Raw genomic sequence first — 15,517 nt, 5'->3', positions numbered from 1 at the left:
CGATGCCCGGGCAAGGTCGGTTGTACCAGTGGCTTACCCCCGGTATGCTGGCTCTGCCGGGGGCTGACTAACCATTCCTTGCCAACTCGGGGGAACTATATGCCCAAAGTAAATAATAAGGAGGGAGAGGAAGGGAGCGTTGTGGGAACGCTCTCTGAAGACGATCTTCTGGCGCCGCCAACAAACTCCTGGGGGAGCTCAACCTGGCGGAGCTGGGTGAGGATGGGTCGTCAGTCCTCTGAAGGTGAGCAGGCGAGTCTCAACCCATTGATCAGGGTGTCTCAAATTAACCAGAAGCACTCAAAAGTCGCCTGGGTTAACCTGCTGGTCCTCCTAAGGGAGGAGGACATTGATGTCTGCCTAGTGCAGGAACCATGGGTCTTGCGGTCACAGGTGATGGGCCTAAAGACCCGAAACTATAACCTTTTTTACACACATGGAGAAGGTTAACCGAGGGCTTGTATCCTCGTAAGGAATATTGTGAATGCTTTCTTTTTACCTAATTTCAGTAGTCAAGGTCGAGTCAAGAAGCGGCCTAAGCAAGACGGTCGCCTCGGCTTATATGGCCCACGATCGGCCCGCTCCTCCAGAGGATGTAGCGCAAATGGTAGCACAAACAGCCAAGGAGGAGACGTGATGGGTTGCGACGCCAACGCAAGGTACGCGGTTTGGGGGAGCAGCGAGATAAACGAACGGGGTGAGTCTCTGTTTGAATTTATATTAGCTAACAACCTTTACGTATGTAACAAGGGAAGCTCTCCCACCTTTAGTTTTCCGAGTACGGCGAACTACCCGGGGTGGGAGGAAGTCCTTGATATAACACTAACATCTGACTCCCGGGAGCTTACGGTTAGAAACTGGGAGGTGTCGAAAAAACTTTCCCTGTCGGATCACCGGTTGATCCTTTTCAACATAGACTGGGAAAAGGAAATGAATCAGCCGCACAGAAACCCTAAACGGACGTCCTGGAGCCTATTTGACATGATAGTCAGTGATAGGCTCCATAGAAGTAGGACGCCTATTCAATCTACAGACAGTCTTGACAACCGAGTCCGGTCTCTGGAGAAAAGTTTTCAGGTGGCCTTTAAAGTCGCCTGTCCAATTTCGAGGAGCAAAAAGACGTTCCCAGCGTGGTGGGACAAAAATCTCAGCGATCTGAGGTCAAAGCTGAGGAGGGTCTTCAACGACGGTCACTTCAGGAACGATTTCCAGTAGTACACGACGGCTCTGAGGGATTATAAGAAAGCCATATGGACAGCACAATCAAGCTCCTAGCGAGAACATTGCGAGTCGATTGAGTCCACGAAGGACTCAGCCAGGCTGGGAAAGATTCTGGCCAAGAATCATTCAAACAAGACATTTGTCAAGCACGTCGATGGAACATGGGCAGGATCGGCTGCTGAGACTCTCAATCACATTCCGGTCTCGTGGGCGAAAACAAGGATGGTTTTCATCCCTAAGGCCGGCAGAAGGGGGCATGAAGTAGCCGAAGACTTTCTGCCGATAAGTGTCACGTCCTTTGTTCTGAAAACGTTTGAAAGGCTACTAGATATACATATACGGGAGCTTCTAGGCGAGGCTCCACTTTCCACGGCACAGCACGCGTACCTGAGAAGGAAATCCACATAAACCGCGCTACATGAGGGAGTTCGAATGGTGTAAAACTCCCTTCATCACAAGCAGTTCACTCTGGCTGCGTTTGTTGATGTGGAAGGCGTGTTTAACAATGTAAGAGCCGAAGCGATTGAGGCTGCCCTCGGTAGGGCAGGGGTTGAAGAGTCACTACGGCTTTGGATTTCAACCCTGCTTCGCAACCGCGAAATAACAGCAGAGCTAGGCTAGTGTTGGCAAGCAGGTATGCAGAGGCACACCACAGGGGGGGGGGGGGGGGGGGTGCTTTCACCTCTGCTTTTGGTTGATCACCATAAATGAAATCCTAAGAAAATTTTACGCATGGGGGGTTAAGATCGTGGCGTGTGCCGACGACGGGGCGATCTTGGTCTCTGGTCCTTTGCTCTCCGTAATGAGAGAAATCAAGGAAAGGGCCTTGGCTAAACTCAGCAGGTGGGCACAGGGATGTGGCCTTAGGTTAAATCCCGACAAGACGGACCTGCTTCTCTTCACGGGGAAGTACAAGCCACCTGCCTTCGGACTACCATTCTTAAACGGCCAGCGACTAACTCTGTCATCGTCCAGCGTCAAAAAGTCCAGCGCACTGTGTGCGTTGGTGCCATAGGGGCCGGACGCACTTGCCCCACAGCTGCTGTAGACCCCATTTTGCACCTGTGTCCGATCGACTTGCATGTACTTTGTACATCGTCACAAACTGCACTGAGACTCAAAGAGTCTGGGTGTTGGAAGGATACTCAGCGAGGGCATAGTAGTATCCGAAAGAAACTTCCGGATGGTTAGAGTACGGTTGTAATACCGACATTCCAAGCAGGAACGAGTGGAAGAGAAAGCCGGGCATAAGGGTAGCCGACATCCAAATCGACACTGACGGCTCCAAGATGGAATAGGGAGTGGGGACCGGAGTCTTCTCTGAGTCCTTAGATTTGTCTACATCATTCAGACTCCCATCGCAATGCACGTGTTTCAAGCAGAAATCCTCGCGATTTGGCAAGCCTGCAAATCATTGGAGGACTTGCATGTAGCTGGTAAAGTTAGCATCCTGTCGGATAGCCATGCAGCGATAAAAGCGCTTACCTCGCCACACATTAACTCAAAGGGGGATAGAGGGTAACGAGAAGGCCGACAAGCTAGCACGCAGGGCCTCATCGGAGATGAACGAGGAAATAACCAGTGTCGGAATAGGCATACCCTTAGCAGTAGCCAAGGGGAATATCAAAAGCTTCTACTTGAACAAAGCACAAAGAAAGTGGAATAACATCACCACCTGTGCAATATCAAAATCCATTTGGCCAAACTATGATGGAAAGAGGACGAGAAGTCTTCTGAACAAATCCAGGACTAACACACGCAAACTGATAGCAGTCTGCACCGGTCATTGGGCAGTAGGTACGCATGCGGAAAAGATGGGCATTCCGTATAACGACTACTGCAGAAGCTGCAAAGATCCAAATGCCAGGGAGACAGTCGAACACTTTAGGCTCTAGCTAGAGCCCGGTTAAGGTTCCTTGGAACCCCGTTTCTAGAAAACCTCAGAGGGTTATCTGTGATAGCAATCCGGAATATTCTTAATTTTATCAACAACCCTGACTGGTTGTAATATATTGACCGTGACATTCCGTAGGTTTTTAGACGAGTTACATGGCATCAAAACGGCTTTAAATAGCACCTTGGGCGACCAGGGTCGCTGCCGTTTCACCTACCTACCTACCTACGCACTTTTGCCATATATTCCAGGCAAATAAGGTTTTTTGATGGAACTTTTCCGGACCATTTAAGTAAAAGTCATTAAAACGTAGGTACAGTTGGAATAAAAATTCCCCATGTAATTTGTAAGAGAAAACTAGATTCGCATGATCCACCTTTTAAAATTAAAATTAAAAGCTGCAATTTTTACAGGCTAAACTTTTCGTTGTCCTGAACAATATTTTCTAATAGCATGCGCGCAGGAGATCTGCCCTAGTGCGTACATATTGTGACGAATATTAGCGGCACTAAGCTGATACTAAGTAAATAAAGGCACGAAAACAAGAAAGCTAGCTGCCACTTTTGTGTACATCAAATTAATCATCACTTATACACATACCTACAAGGCAACGAAGAGATACTCCCAAACACATGAAGTCATCAGCCGAAGTTGGTTCTCACACATGCACACGCATATATGTAGCTCAATTACCAATCAGGAGATACAGCAGAAGGCGAAACGTCTCCGCTTTAGTAGAAATATGCGAATGAAGCGACGGGGAATGTAAAAGCAGCGCAAGCTGAGTAATCAGTAATCAGTTTGTTTTAAACACGCAATTAGTTGTGAAGTATAAGTGTTATTCTGAAGTACCTTAAAGTAGTATAATAAAGACCATTTTGCATTGCTGAATATTTGAGTTATTTATTCGACAATTTAGCGATTCGAACGTTTGCAGAAGGTTAGCAATAAGCGTAATTTCTTTAAATTCGTTAAAATATGAAAATAGATATATACAATCAGGGCGCGGACTTTTAAAAAGAGAATGTTGGTAGACGAAAAATGAAAATAGTGGTAGAAATTGGTAGATTTTTTTCCAAAAAAACAATAGCTACAATTTATATTTGTGCAAAACGATTAAAAATTTATTGTAAAAGAAATAAAGCACATTTCACGGAAATGACACTTTTAAAAAAACATGTAAACAAAACAAAAAAATACATTTAAATTTATATATACATAGCTTATGCCTATATGATACTTGCTTTTTTCCTGTATTTCGTGCTTGAAATACTGACGAAAATATACGTCTAATTACCACAATAATTTTCCAATGTACCAAAAATACTGCCACAAAATAACCGACTTCGGTATATTATCGTTTACTTAAAAATTTTTTTATTTTCGTTCTAAATCATTTCGTTCACAAAAAACTGATGAAAATAGCGCAGTAAAATATGTGCGTGCTCATTTACTACATTTATTTCATAAACAAATTTATTTCTTGTCTGAATTTGTGCACAAATTTTTCAAAATTGGTTAGTTTGGTTAGTGGGTGACCTCTTAATGTTATTTGGTGTGCTCGGCAATTAAATACGTTTACCTAATGATCGCAGTATTTGGTTTCAATGCGAACATATTGAAATGTTGGTAGATTTTTGGGCTTTGGTGGTAGAAGTGGTAGAAAATGAAAATGGGTCAAAAAGTTGGTAGATCCATTGTGAATCAAATTAAGTGTAATATCTTCTGCATAGACGTCAAAATTCCAAAGTGATTGGATCATCTGATTTGTAATTGACTACCGCTCTCTCATTCTGTATCTCTTTCTATCACCCGCTGAAGATAGCCGGCCCTATGCGCCGCCATATTTTACACCCTGTCAAAACGCTAAAAAGGAGCCATATTGAACATCCTGTCAGGCAGTTGACAGATAAGATATCACACTTGGTTTGATTCACAATGCTGTCTACAATATCCATGCCAGGGTTACCGTTTGGATACAATTGTATACATTTGAATACATTTTTAAGGAGTGGATACAAAGATACAAAAAATCTAAAATGGATACATTTTCACCCATGGAAACTAGTAATCAAATTTAATAGTAAATCAAATTTTTTAATGATATGTATATTTTCCTTTATATCTAAATTACATATATAGATAAACCGTATTTCTTCTACATAATTATTTTGTTCGTATTAGATTTGTTTAAAATGTAGTGTTTGTTAAAAAACGGATAAATAGTAAAAACGCTTAAATAAACGCGTTTCGATATGTTAAATAGAAAAACCTTTATAACAGCGACATTTATTTAAAACTGAGTGTTGGTAAAATTGTATAAAATTCAGTTGTGCGATCAGTTTAGCCAAAATAGGGCGGTGATTTTTTGTTCTAAATATTATTAATTTCAGACTTTTGTTTCACACATTATATAAAATTCAGACGAAAAGCCTGCCAAAAATTATGTATCCATCTATTGAAACGAATTGATAAATTTTTTCAGGAATGATACACTTTCGAAACAAAGGAAATTGCGCAAGTGGCAATGCTGGAACATACATTCATGCTAGCGAGTATACTTACTACAAATGATTTGAGTAATGAGTAAATTTAGTTGCATGAATGTGTTGATTGTGTACATATGTGTTAGCACAAAATGATACGTTTGCCACTATAACGGTTTCTAAAATCATCTCGCTCTCCTATTTTTCGAAAATCAGAGAAAAGTTCGTATTTCGATATGCTTCAAATGGCGTGCGCGCAGGATTTCTGCGCTAGCGGGTCCATATGAAAAAGTGCACATTGGGGTGCTTCGAAAAAAATTTTGTCGAACTTCTATCCTCTCAAATGTTTCTATTTGATGTCAAAATAAAACCCACACCAAAGTTTGGTCCTATTACTCCACCCTAAGGAGTACCCGAAAAACGAATTTCCCCCTAGTTTTAAGGTCTTGTACAGGCTACAAACAATTTTTATGATTTTTTTCTCTAATCATATCATTTATAAACACTCTTTAATATACTGAGATCTTAATTACGATTTTTTTCCAAAAGTCATGGCCGAAGTTATATTCGTTGACGAAATTGTGTAAACAGTTATTTGACACTTAAAAACTGTATTGAAATGATTAAGCAAGAATTAAAATAGCCATAACTAAAATACATAATATAATAATAACATAAATTCGTAATTAAGTTCTCAATATCTTAAGAGTGTTGTCAAATGATATGATTAGAAAAAAAATGATAAAACCTTTTTGTAACCTGTACAAGACCTCAAAATTAGGCAAACCGCTACATAAAAGATTTTCGTAAAAAGTTGAGTAAATTCAAGTTAGGACAAAAAATAATGTTTCCCATGTTAATGAAATGGGAAAATACAATAAAAATATCGTACCCCGTAGAGTGGAGTTATAGCACCCATCTTTGGTGAGCGTTTTTGTTTTTTATAATAAAATAGAAACATTTGAGAGGATAGAAATTGAAAACTTGTTTTTCTCGGCGAACCCTAAAACATCTATGTTCATACATATGTACCCGTTATCAGAAAATAAAAACTTTTATCTGATTTTCGAAAGAAAGAAGAACGACATGTATTTTATAAACCGTTATAGTAGCAAACATATCCTTTTGTGTAAACACAAAAACAATCAACATATTGATCAGGGATAAATAAATTTGAAACTGTGGCTGTGTGAGCAAAACTAAAATCATCTTATTGGTGGTGGTTTAGTTGTTGACATTGTTTACTATATAGTCTGGCAGCATAAATTGAGGTTATGTTGCGAATAGAGTGGAAGGCACTCAAAGGCCGTGAAAAAAGACACTCGAATGAAGTATAATGAAGGAATTGATGTTCGCAGTTTTTTCAAAATTTGCCCGAAATTCTGAATCACAAAAACGAGTGTAGTTATGTAGGAAAATGAACAAATGTAGTTAGGTTTTGCTCCTTTTTTAACAGATTTTCATTTCAAAAATGTCATATACAAACCAATGTTCATTCTCTTACTCATTTTATCTATGGGGCTTCACATATACTTAATAATAACATGATTTTCATTTTTAAGATTTATTCCTCAAAGAAAATAAATGAAACACGTATAAATGTAGTCATTAATCATGTCTTTTACTTCTTAATTTATGTTAAAAAATAACTCTGTGTTAAAAATAGCAGAAATAAAATCTCAATGTCATACTACTTTTATATAATAAAAATGATTTTATGCATGCAAGTATTTTATACCTATGCATTATATCTTAACTTTCTCGCTATATAAGGAAGGTAACAATTCCGAGGGCCGTTTTCACCATCTTCGGTTAACGCTAAAAAGCAATTTATTTGAAAGAAATCGTTCAGTGATTTGTCAAATAAAGTGTCACTTTGATAAAGCACGTTAAAAGTTTCCCTGCCACAAATAGATGAAAATTTTTTTGAGAATTGCACTGCGAACATCGGTCTATTGTGCCCTCATCGGAGTGCGTTGCATTCCAGGAGGATATGTTCCGCCGTCTCCGCTGATCGATCACGAAATCGACATGAATAAAAAATCATGTTTTTTATTTAGTTGAACGGCGATAGAAAATAGCTTTTATTTTTCTAAAATGCAATTAACTTCAAGAAGAACGTAAGTTTTTCATTATTTGTGTGTTGCTTTGACGTTGGCGTTGCGTTGCTTATGGATTGAAGCAATTAAAGCACGTGTGTTCAAAGTCAGATGTAGACGCAACGCAAGTGCCAAAACGACGCAAAAGTCACCTTAAGCGCATTTGATTTAGGTGTTATTTATCAATTAAAAATGTTAGATCTCCTAAAAAGTTGAACTTAGGCAAGATACACACGAGGCGTAGCTTCGTAGACGCCTGCAAAATATGGCATGCAGCTAAGATCTCTCTACACCTCAATATTGCTTATGCTGTGCCTTATACGCGTCTATGAAGCTACGCCTCGTGTTCATCTTCTCTTTGATTATATTTCAAACAAAATTTTTTTAGCTTTAAACTTTTTTCATAATATTCATGTGCATGTCTACTACAATGGCAGTCGCTGCATACTACTATTCCATTATTTAAAAAAAAAATTAAGTTCGGAAAAATGAAACCTTATCACGTGCATTCTCAAACACGGTTGCCACATCATGCTTTCATTTGGGACCAAATGATAAGTGCGTTGTTTCATCAAAAATTAATGACAATGTGTTTGTGCGAACATTCAATACTTCCTTTTTAATGCCTCGCCTAAATTATCTCCCTAGTGAAATGTCATTGTTCTGCTACATTTTATTGATAGAGCAATTTTCGTGGTAAGAATTCCACTGAAGTAAATTGAGAATTATATATTGGTAATAGATTTGCGGCAATTTTTTTAAGCAGTGTTTTGAATTTTTGTTTCAGTGAAAAAGAAATAAAAGTACCAAAACCGTGCCGAAAAAGAACCAAAATTGAGAAAAAGGGACCAGCGGACCATATAGGGTTGGAAGGGATCATTTTTTGGTCCAAATAACCTGAAGTGGCAACCGTGTTCTCAAATGCAGCTTCCGCATCAAATACATATACAAATAAGTACTTCGACATTACCAAATACATTATCGCGTTGTGAGGCAAAGTATTTTCGCATAAAAGCTTTTTGACCACCGCAATAGCACAGAATAAATATAAAATTTCACAAAAATAATACATTTTAACAATCACACAGAATATCCGCTTGTTTACGAATTTAGAAACAATGAGAATGGCAAATACGAACGTCTATAAAATGTAATGCCAAAACGTATATGCCCATGGGTGTATTTATATCCACGAAAATGCTTTAAAAACGCATGAAATTGTTAAAATAAAGTTCAAAAATAAATGATAACAACTTTAATATAAATAAAAAGATTCTTTTAATAACAACAAAAACGCCTTATATATTCTATATATACATCAGTTGGTAAGGATTATCTCACTTTAAAATTTGAGCTAAATAATCTAAAGTTTTTTTTTTAAACTGAGTAGAGAACTGTGCGTGTGAAAATGCAAATTTTCAGCGATCAGCCGTTAGTTGCGCTACTTGGCAAAATTTACTATGATTGTTTATGAAAAATCAATGAGGTAGGACGTATGCACGCATGTTTGTTAAATTCGCAAATATATGCGCAAATAAACAATAGCTTCACCCGATGTTGCTACTCTGCTTTTTCAGCGACAACCAAAACCGAATAAAGACGAAAGAGAATAATAATACGTGTGAAGTGGCGCCAATAATTATTCAACTAAATGCTGACCATTGATATTGAAGCAACTAAATTTACGCATTACTTAAATCATTTGTAGCAAGTATGCGCGAGTTAAGAAATGTTTACAACGCCATCGCTGACGTCGCACAATGGCGCCTCTGCCATTAAAACATGGCAAAAATCAAAAAAATCATGAAGGCGTTCGCTAAATCTAATGCATGTTTCTAATAGAGAATTTTCCAGGGATCAAGAATATACAACTATTTTTTTTTTACAGAAAATTATAGTTTACCAGGTAGAGCCGCTCAAAGTTGACCAATTTTAAACATTGGGAAAAATTTTTAATTTTTCTTCTTTTTCGTTTTTTGGTTTTGTGAGTAAATAAGGCAGCCGGTTGTCGTTTTCTTGTATAGCAATTAAAGATAATTTAATTTAGGATTGAAACAAAAAAAAATTGTTTTTTTTTTTTTAAAGTTGGCGGATATACCTGTTTTTCGAAATGATTTTTTGGCCCTTTTTAAAACTTTTATGGAAAAAAAATATGTTAAAATATGTGCTCCGTCAAATTAACAGTGGTTATTTGTGAAACATTCAGTTACCTAAATTCATAAAGTCTCCCTGCGTCCAGCAGCAACTTCGCTTTTTACATCAAATACAGTTAAACACCCTTGGGCATAAATACGCGCCTGAGCAGGTATATATAAGCCGTAAGGTCGTTTTTGTTATGGAACTTGTTAACAACATACATTTTTTTAGTTACGAATTGTATACCTGAAATTCATTTTAATAATTTGAGTAGGTATATAAAGCTATCCGTCATACAATGCACATTATCATTCGTCTTTTGGAGATTAAGGAACTAAGTATTCTGTTTACTTAAATAAAGTAAATAGTATTTTTAAATATTGTTATGAATCCACACTCGATAAGTTTTCTTCATTTAAATACCGAACACTGGCAAGAGTATTTCGTTTCCTTCTGTTATTTCGTTTACTGTCATTACAATTTTTGTTCTCAATGTTCTAAAATATTCATGTCAACTCACCACACTTTGCGTTTCTCCTTCGTACGAGCTCAATTGCTTATTTTAAAAGTAGTTGAATGCCATTGGTGTCGCAACAAGTTAAGAAAGAGGACGTGAACTGCGGTGAGTATTTCAGAAAATGTGCCTAATATTCAACGTTGTATTAATTTATGTATTTCTTTAGAAATAAACGTATGGGAAATCATTAACTAAACAAATTTGAACGTTTCCCGTTGATTTCAATAGTCCACCTTCTAGCTGCGACGCCACAAATATAGTTTACATATTAATATTTAGTCAGATACACTCGAAGCCAATTCTAATATGTATCTAGAAAACTCGAAACTATATGCGGTGTTTAAATCTACAAAGTCAAGACGGGACTTCGTTGAGGCTATTATGAGAGAATTAGCGAGTGAAACAAGCATTAAAGAAAAGGAAGGCCTGGAAGAAAAAATTGGTTTACAATACATTATGACAGAAAGAAAATGGAAGGACGTCTATCGTAACAATTCAAAATTTCTAAGTAAGCATGAAGAGTGTTCTACCTACACAAGGAAAAGGAAGCTGTCTGATACCACAAAAGCTATGGCCACGACTCATCTTTCAGAAGCACTGGCTATTAAATATAAAAAAGACGAAGAAAACGTGAAGTCTCATATAACAGAAGCAGTTACGGTAGCAAGTCCAGTGCGACTGACGAGGATCAAAACCAGCTTTCACACACCACCAAATGCGCTACCTAGGAATTATACTCCCTAAGAAGCTTTGGCGCTGTTTATAGATATCGGTTTAAAGAAGAAAAAATATATTATATTGCGTAAGTCTTTATTGCAACGTAATGCCGATATTTTACATGGATACAAAACAATTACTCAAGCCAAGAAAGAAGCAGTTCCTCTAAGTCCCAAAATAACCGAATTATCAGCTGAAATTGAGCTACAAAACCTAATGGAGCATACGTCTACACGACTCCTTCAAAGTTTTACTGAAGAAAAGTTGAAATCACTGCCAAAGGAGCTAGCATTGATGACTAAGTGGGGCTGTGATGGATCATCAGGACAAAGCGCATATAAACAAAGAATAAATGTAGACGATGAAACAATTAAAGATAGTAATATGTTTATAGCTTCTATTGTTCCATTACGACTAAAAGATGAAGCTTCAGAATATTGGAAAAATCCACGTCCGTCATCAACTATATTGTGCCGCCCGATATTATTTAAATACGAGAAGGAGTCTTGAAAATCTTGATGATTCAATAACTGATTCAATTATGAGTATGGAATATCTCCTTTGCATGCTAGGATAAGATGTATGGAATTTGTTTTGAAGCTGGCTTATATACTACCACAACAAGGAGAAGTTTTCGACGACAATACAACATGTAAGGAGAAACAAAATAATTCAGGATGCATTGTATAAAGAGATTGGCCTTATAGTTAACTGTCCAAAGTATGGATACGGAAATATAAATGATGGTAACTCCTCAAGAAGGTTTTTTGAAAACGATGAAGTGACTGCTCGCATAACAGGAGTTGATAGAGTTTGACAGTAATTTTAAATATTTTAAACTGCCATGAACCAGTTAGTAGACCCAAATTTGGAGAGTATGCATCTAAAACTACAGAGTTGCTGTATCAAAAGTAACCTGAGAAGAAACTTACACCAACGGTACATAAAATTTTAGCACATGGAAAAGATTTAATAGAGTACCAGTGTTTACCATTAGGAGAATTGTCTAAAGAAGCTCAAGAGTCTAAGAACAAGGAATACAAAAGATATAGATGTATGAACACCTACAAAGTATCATGAGTTAGACAAACCGAAGACCTTTTCAACATGTTAGCTATATCTTCTAATCCAGTCATATTATCTATGAAGTATGTAAGAACACAAAAAGATCTTACAGATGCGTATAGCTCAGAAATGGTTCCAGTGACGATGACTATGTTAAGATAAAATAAGTTTCTCACTTCTTATCACAACAATGAAAAAGAGATTTACTAATCAATTTTGTTACTTTACTGAAAAATAAGATATCTATGTAAAAGTTAATATTTTATTTCAAAAAAAAGAATTAATTTAGTAATTTATAAATATATACTTTTCGTTATTGCATATCTCTAAAGTTTATCAAATTTATTTTAAAGCTTAGGCATTTCGCCTTCAAACGAGTATTAAATTTTTATAGAAATCAATACGTCTATCGAGTTTGGTACAAATTGGTAAAGCGGTTACTACGATCAAACTTTTTAGCATAAATGGGCAGTGCCACTCCCTTTTCCAAAATTCGTTGGCTGTTTAATCGCTAGCTCAAATAAAATTTCATTGAACCACTTTCAATAACTTTTAGTTATTAATAAAATACATATTTGGCTTGTAAATTAAAAAAAAAACATGTAAAATTTTACGATGAATTTTGAAGCACCTTGTTATTGTGGCACCAAAAACGGACTTTTGAGTTTTACAAGGGTATTTCCATTTAAAACAAACAATACGTCTATCGATTATGGTAGTTATTGATTACGTGACTACTTAGACACAACTTTTTATCATAAGTGGGCAGCGCCACGCTATCTTATCAAAATCATTAGTTTATCTTATTTATTTAAATACGTCATTATAAGACAAATCTCATTTTATTTTTTTTATTATTTACTAAAAACATTTTGTTTTTGCATTTTTTTTTTGGCGAATTTTTTTGAAGCACCCTGTATCTGTGCTTTCACACAATACAACTTCAAATAATTAGCTTTCATTTGCATCTTAAATCTTAATTAAATATCTTCATTTTTTCAAAAGTTATGATTTTTGCAAAGAAAAAACTCAAAAGGCGCCACTCTGCGTCGCCACATAACACGTTATAACATGCAGCGAATGTATTATCGATACAAACCGTATCAGGCAGCAACCGAAACGGAATTTTCCACAAACAAACAACAAATAAGTAATAGTAAACAACCTTAACAATAGATAAGTATTAGTAAATAACATTAGCAATCATAAGGACTGATAAACAACCTTAACAAGAGATGAGTATTAGTAAATAACCTAAGCAATGGATAAGGACTGATAAACAACCTTAACAATAGATAAGTATTAGTAAATAACCTAAGCAATGGATAAGGACTGATAAACAATTTTCCACTGCAAATCTGCCGCCGCATCCTGTTATTATAAATAGCCCTAAGTATACAAAATGTAGATCAGTATTGAATTCTTATTAATAAAGAAAGCACGTGACTGTGCAGCATATAATATATTTCTTTACTCTATTCTATTCAAATAGAATAACTCGCGCTCACATGTACATCGTACATATGTACATGTGTATGTTGCTACGTGTTTTCGCGAAGTGTTGCTGGCTTGAGACTTAAGGCCCCGTCACGCATATAGGCAGTTTTTCATATAAACGCGTTTAACTCAACCTTATGCATTAAGCGTAAAAAATATATTAGAAAGTAAATTTCTTGTATAGTGAGAATGTTTATAACACTGATTCGAAAAATTTGCAGTGTGAATGGGCAAGGCGAAATAAACTTCAGTTCCAAGTCTTTCCCTCATATTAATAAACGCAACATCTTGATTAATTGGCGCGATGTTACTGGAATGCATAAGCTTGTGTAAAACACGTATGTATGATAAATTTCATTGTGCCGCAGCCTTTAAGCCAGCGGATACTCACTTTTCTCCGAACCGGGCGCAGCTATTTTCCAATTTCGTTAACATGGGAAAATTATTTTTTGTCCTAACGGAAAATCTTTTATTTCCGCGAAGTTGAGTTTTTAAAATATATGAAATTCTGAGGAAATGTATAACACAGGTCAACATAATTTTGTAACAACGAATTCACATATGTATCATTCCGAAGTAGATTGATGTATATAAGCCGTATACGCGATCAGAATTAGGCCACCATATCAGGATTTTGAGATAAAGGAGGTTATGTAAACTATTCAAGTCGTTCAGAAGCTGTACGTCGTGTTTTCACGAAGTGTCTTTTTTGTGGTAATAAATTGCCAATAACGCCATGATTCTGGTGTGGTAACAACATTCTTCAGCACGGTAACGAAATCATGTGGCAACTTATACACCCTTTTGGTATTCTACCCGAGTAAGTAGCCGGATAATTTTTTACCCACAAAAGTAGGTGGTAACATCAAAATAACCACACAAAAGCTGTTGTTTAGAAAAAGGCAATACTGAAAAATAAAATTTTGTAAACGCAAATAAGTAAACATCGTCCCATTTATTCGTTAAACTCGTATCTACGAGTGACACATTTTCGGTAAAGCCATGGCGGAACCATACAAGCAGCATGGTGACATACCTACAAATATAAATAAAAATTCCATGTACTTTGTTTTTGTAAATTCGATGGACAAATGTCAAAATCGTACTGCGCCGGAAATTGATGTATCAAATCAAATAAAAAAAGTTTATATTCAGCTGTCCCATGCTGCCAACTTGTATCGTTCCGCCATGGGTAAAGCGAAGAAAACCAAGTTTTAAATTTCACCAGACACTGGCGTGTTTTTCGGTGATGACAGCGTTACCACTTTGGCATGAATCGCGAATAAAAGAACTGGTAACGATTTTCGGTTACATAATTTTCTGGGTACTATTTTACCGGCAACGCTCAAAATCGGTCCGTAAATGTAATATAAACTTTTCAAGTCGTTCGGAAGCTGTACGTCGTATTTTCACGAAGTGTCTGCTGGCTTGGGTCTTAAGCTAGCAGACACTCACTTTTCTCGGAACCGGACGCAGCTATAATTTTTTTTGTGGTAATAAATTGCCACTAAATGTAAAATAAACTATTCAAGTCGTTGGGAAGCTGTACGTCGTATTTTCACGAAGTGTCTGCTGGCATCAGTCTTAAGCTAGCAGATACTCACTTTTCTCGGAACCGGACGCAGCTATACAATTTTTTGCAGTAATAAATTGCCATAAATGAGGTATAAATTATTTAATATATATTATTGTTGTTTGCTATAGTGTGTCTGCCACCTAAATACTGCCTATATTCTGTGCTGGCAAACGGTGCAAAAGGCGGTAGGGAATAAGAGTCTGTTTCCCTGACCGACACGATTGCTGCCGGAAAGAGGGGAGAAGAAGACGGGGCGGGCGGATGCTCGGAATTGCTACCCACTCTACTACGGAGATTGCAGTTATGAGT

At 37.0% G+C, this 15,517-nt stretch overlaps 1 protein-coding gene across 23 annotated transcripts in view; it reads right to left on the bottom strand.

Moving 5' to 3' along the window:
- Window positions 1–15,517, bottom strand: part of RyR (Ryanodine receptor) — a 1,962,175-nt gene that overhangs the window by 685,194 nt on the left and 1,261,464 nt on the right. The gene's annotated exons all lie outside the window — the stretch shown is intronic.

Source organism: Eurosta solidaginis, chromosome 3, assembly GCF_040869045.1.
Source record: "Eurosta solidaginis isolate ZX-2024a chromosome 3, ASM4086904v1, whole genome shotgun sequence".
Taxonomy (NCBI): Eukaryota; Metazoa; Arthropoda; class Insecta; order Diptera; family Tephritidae; genus Eurosta; species Eurosta solidaginis.
Note: the sequence above shows the minus strand (reverse complement) of the source record. Positions and strands in the feature narration are given on the sequence as shown.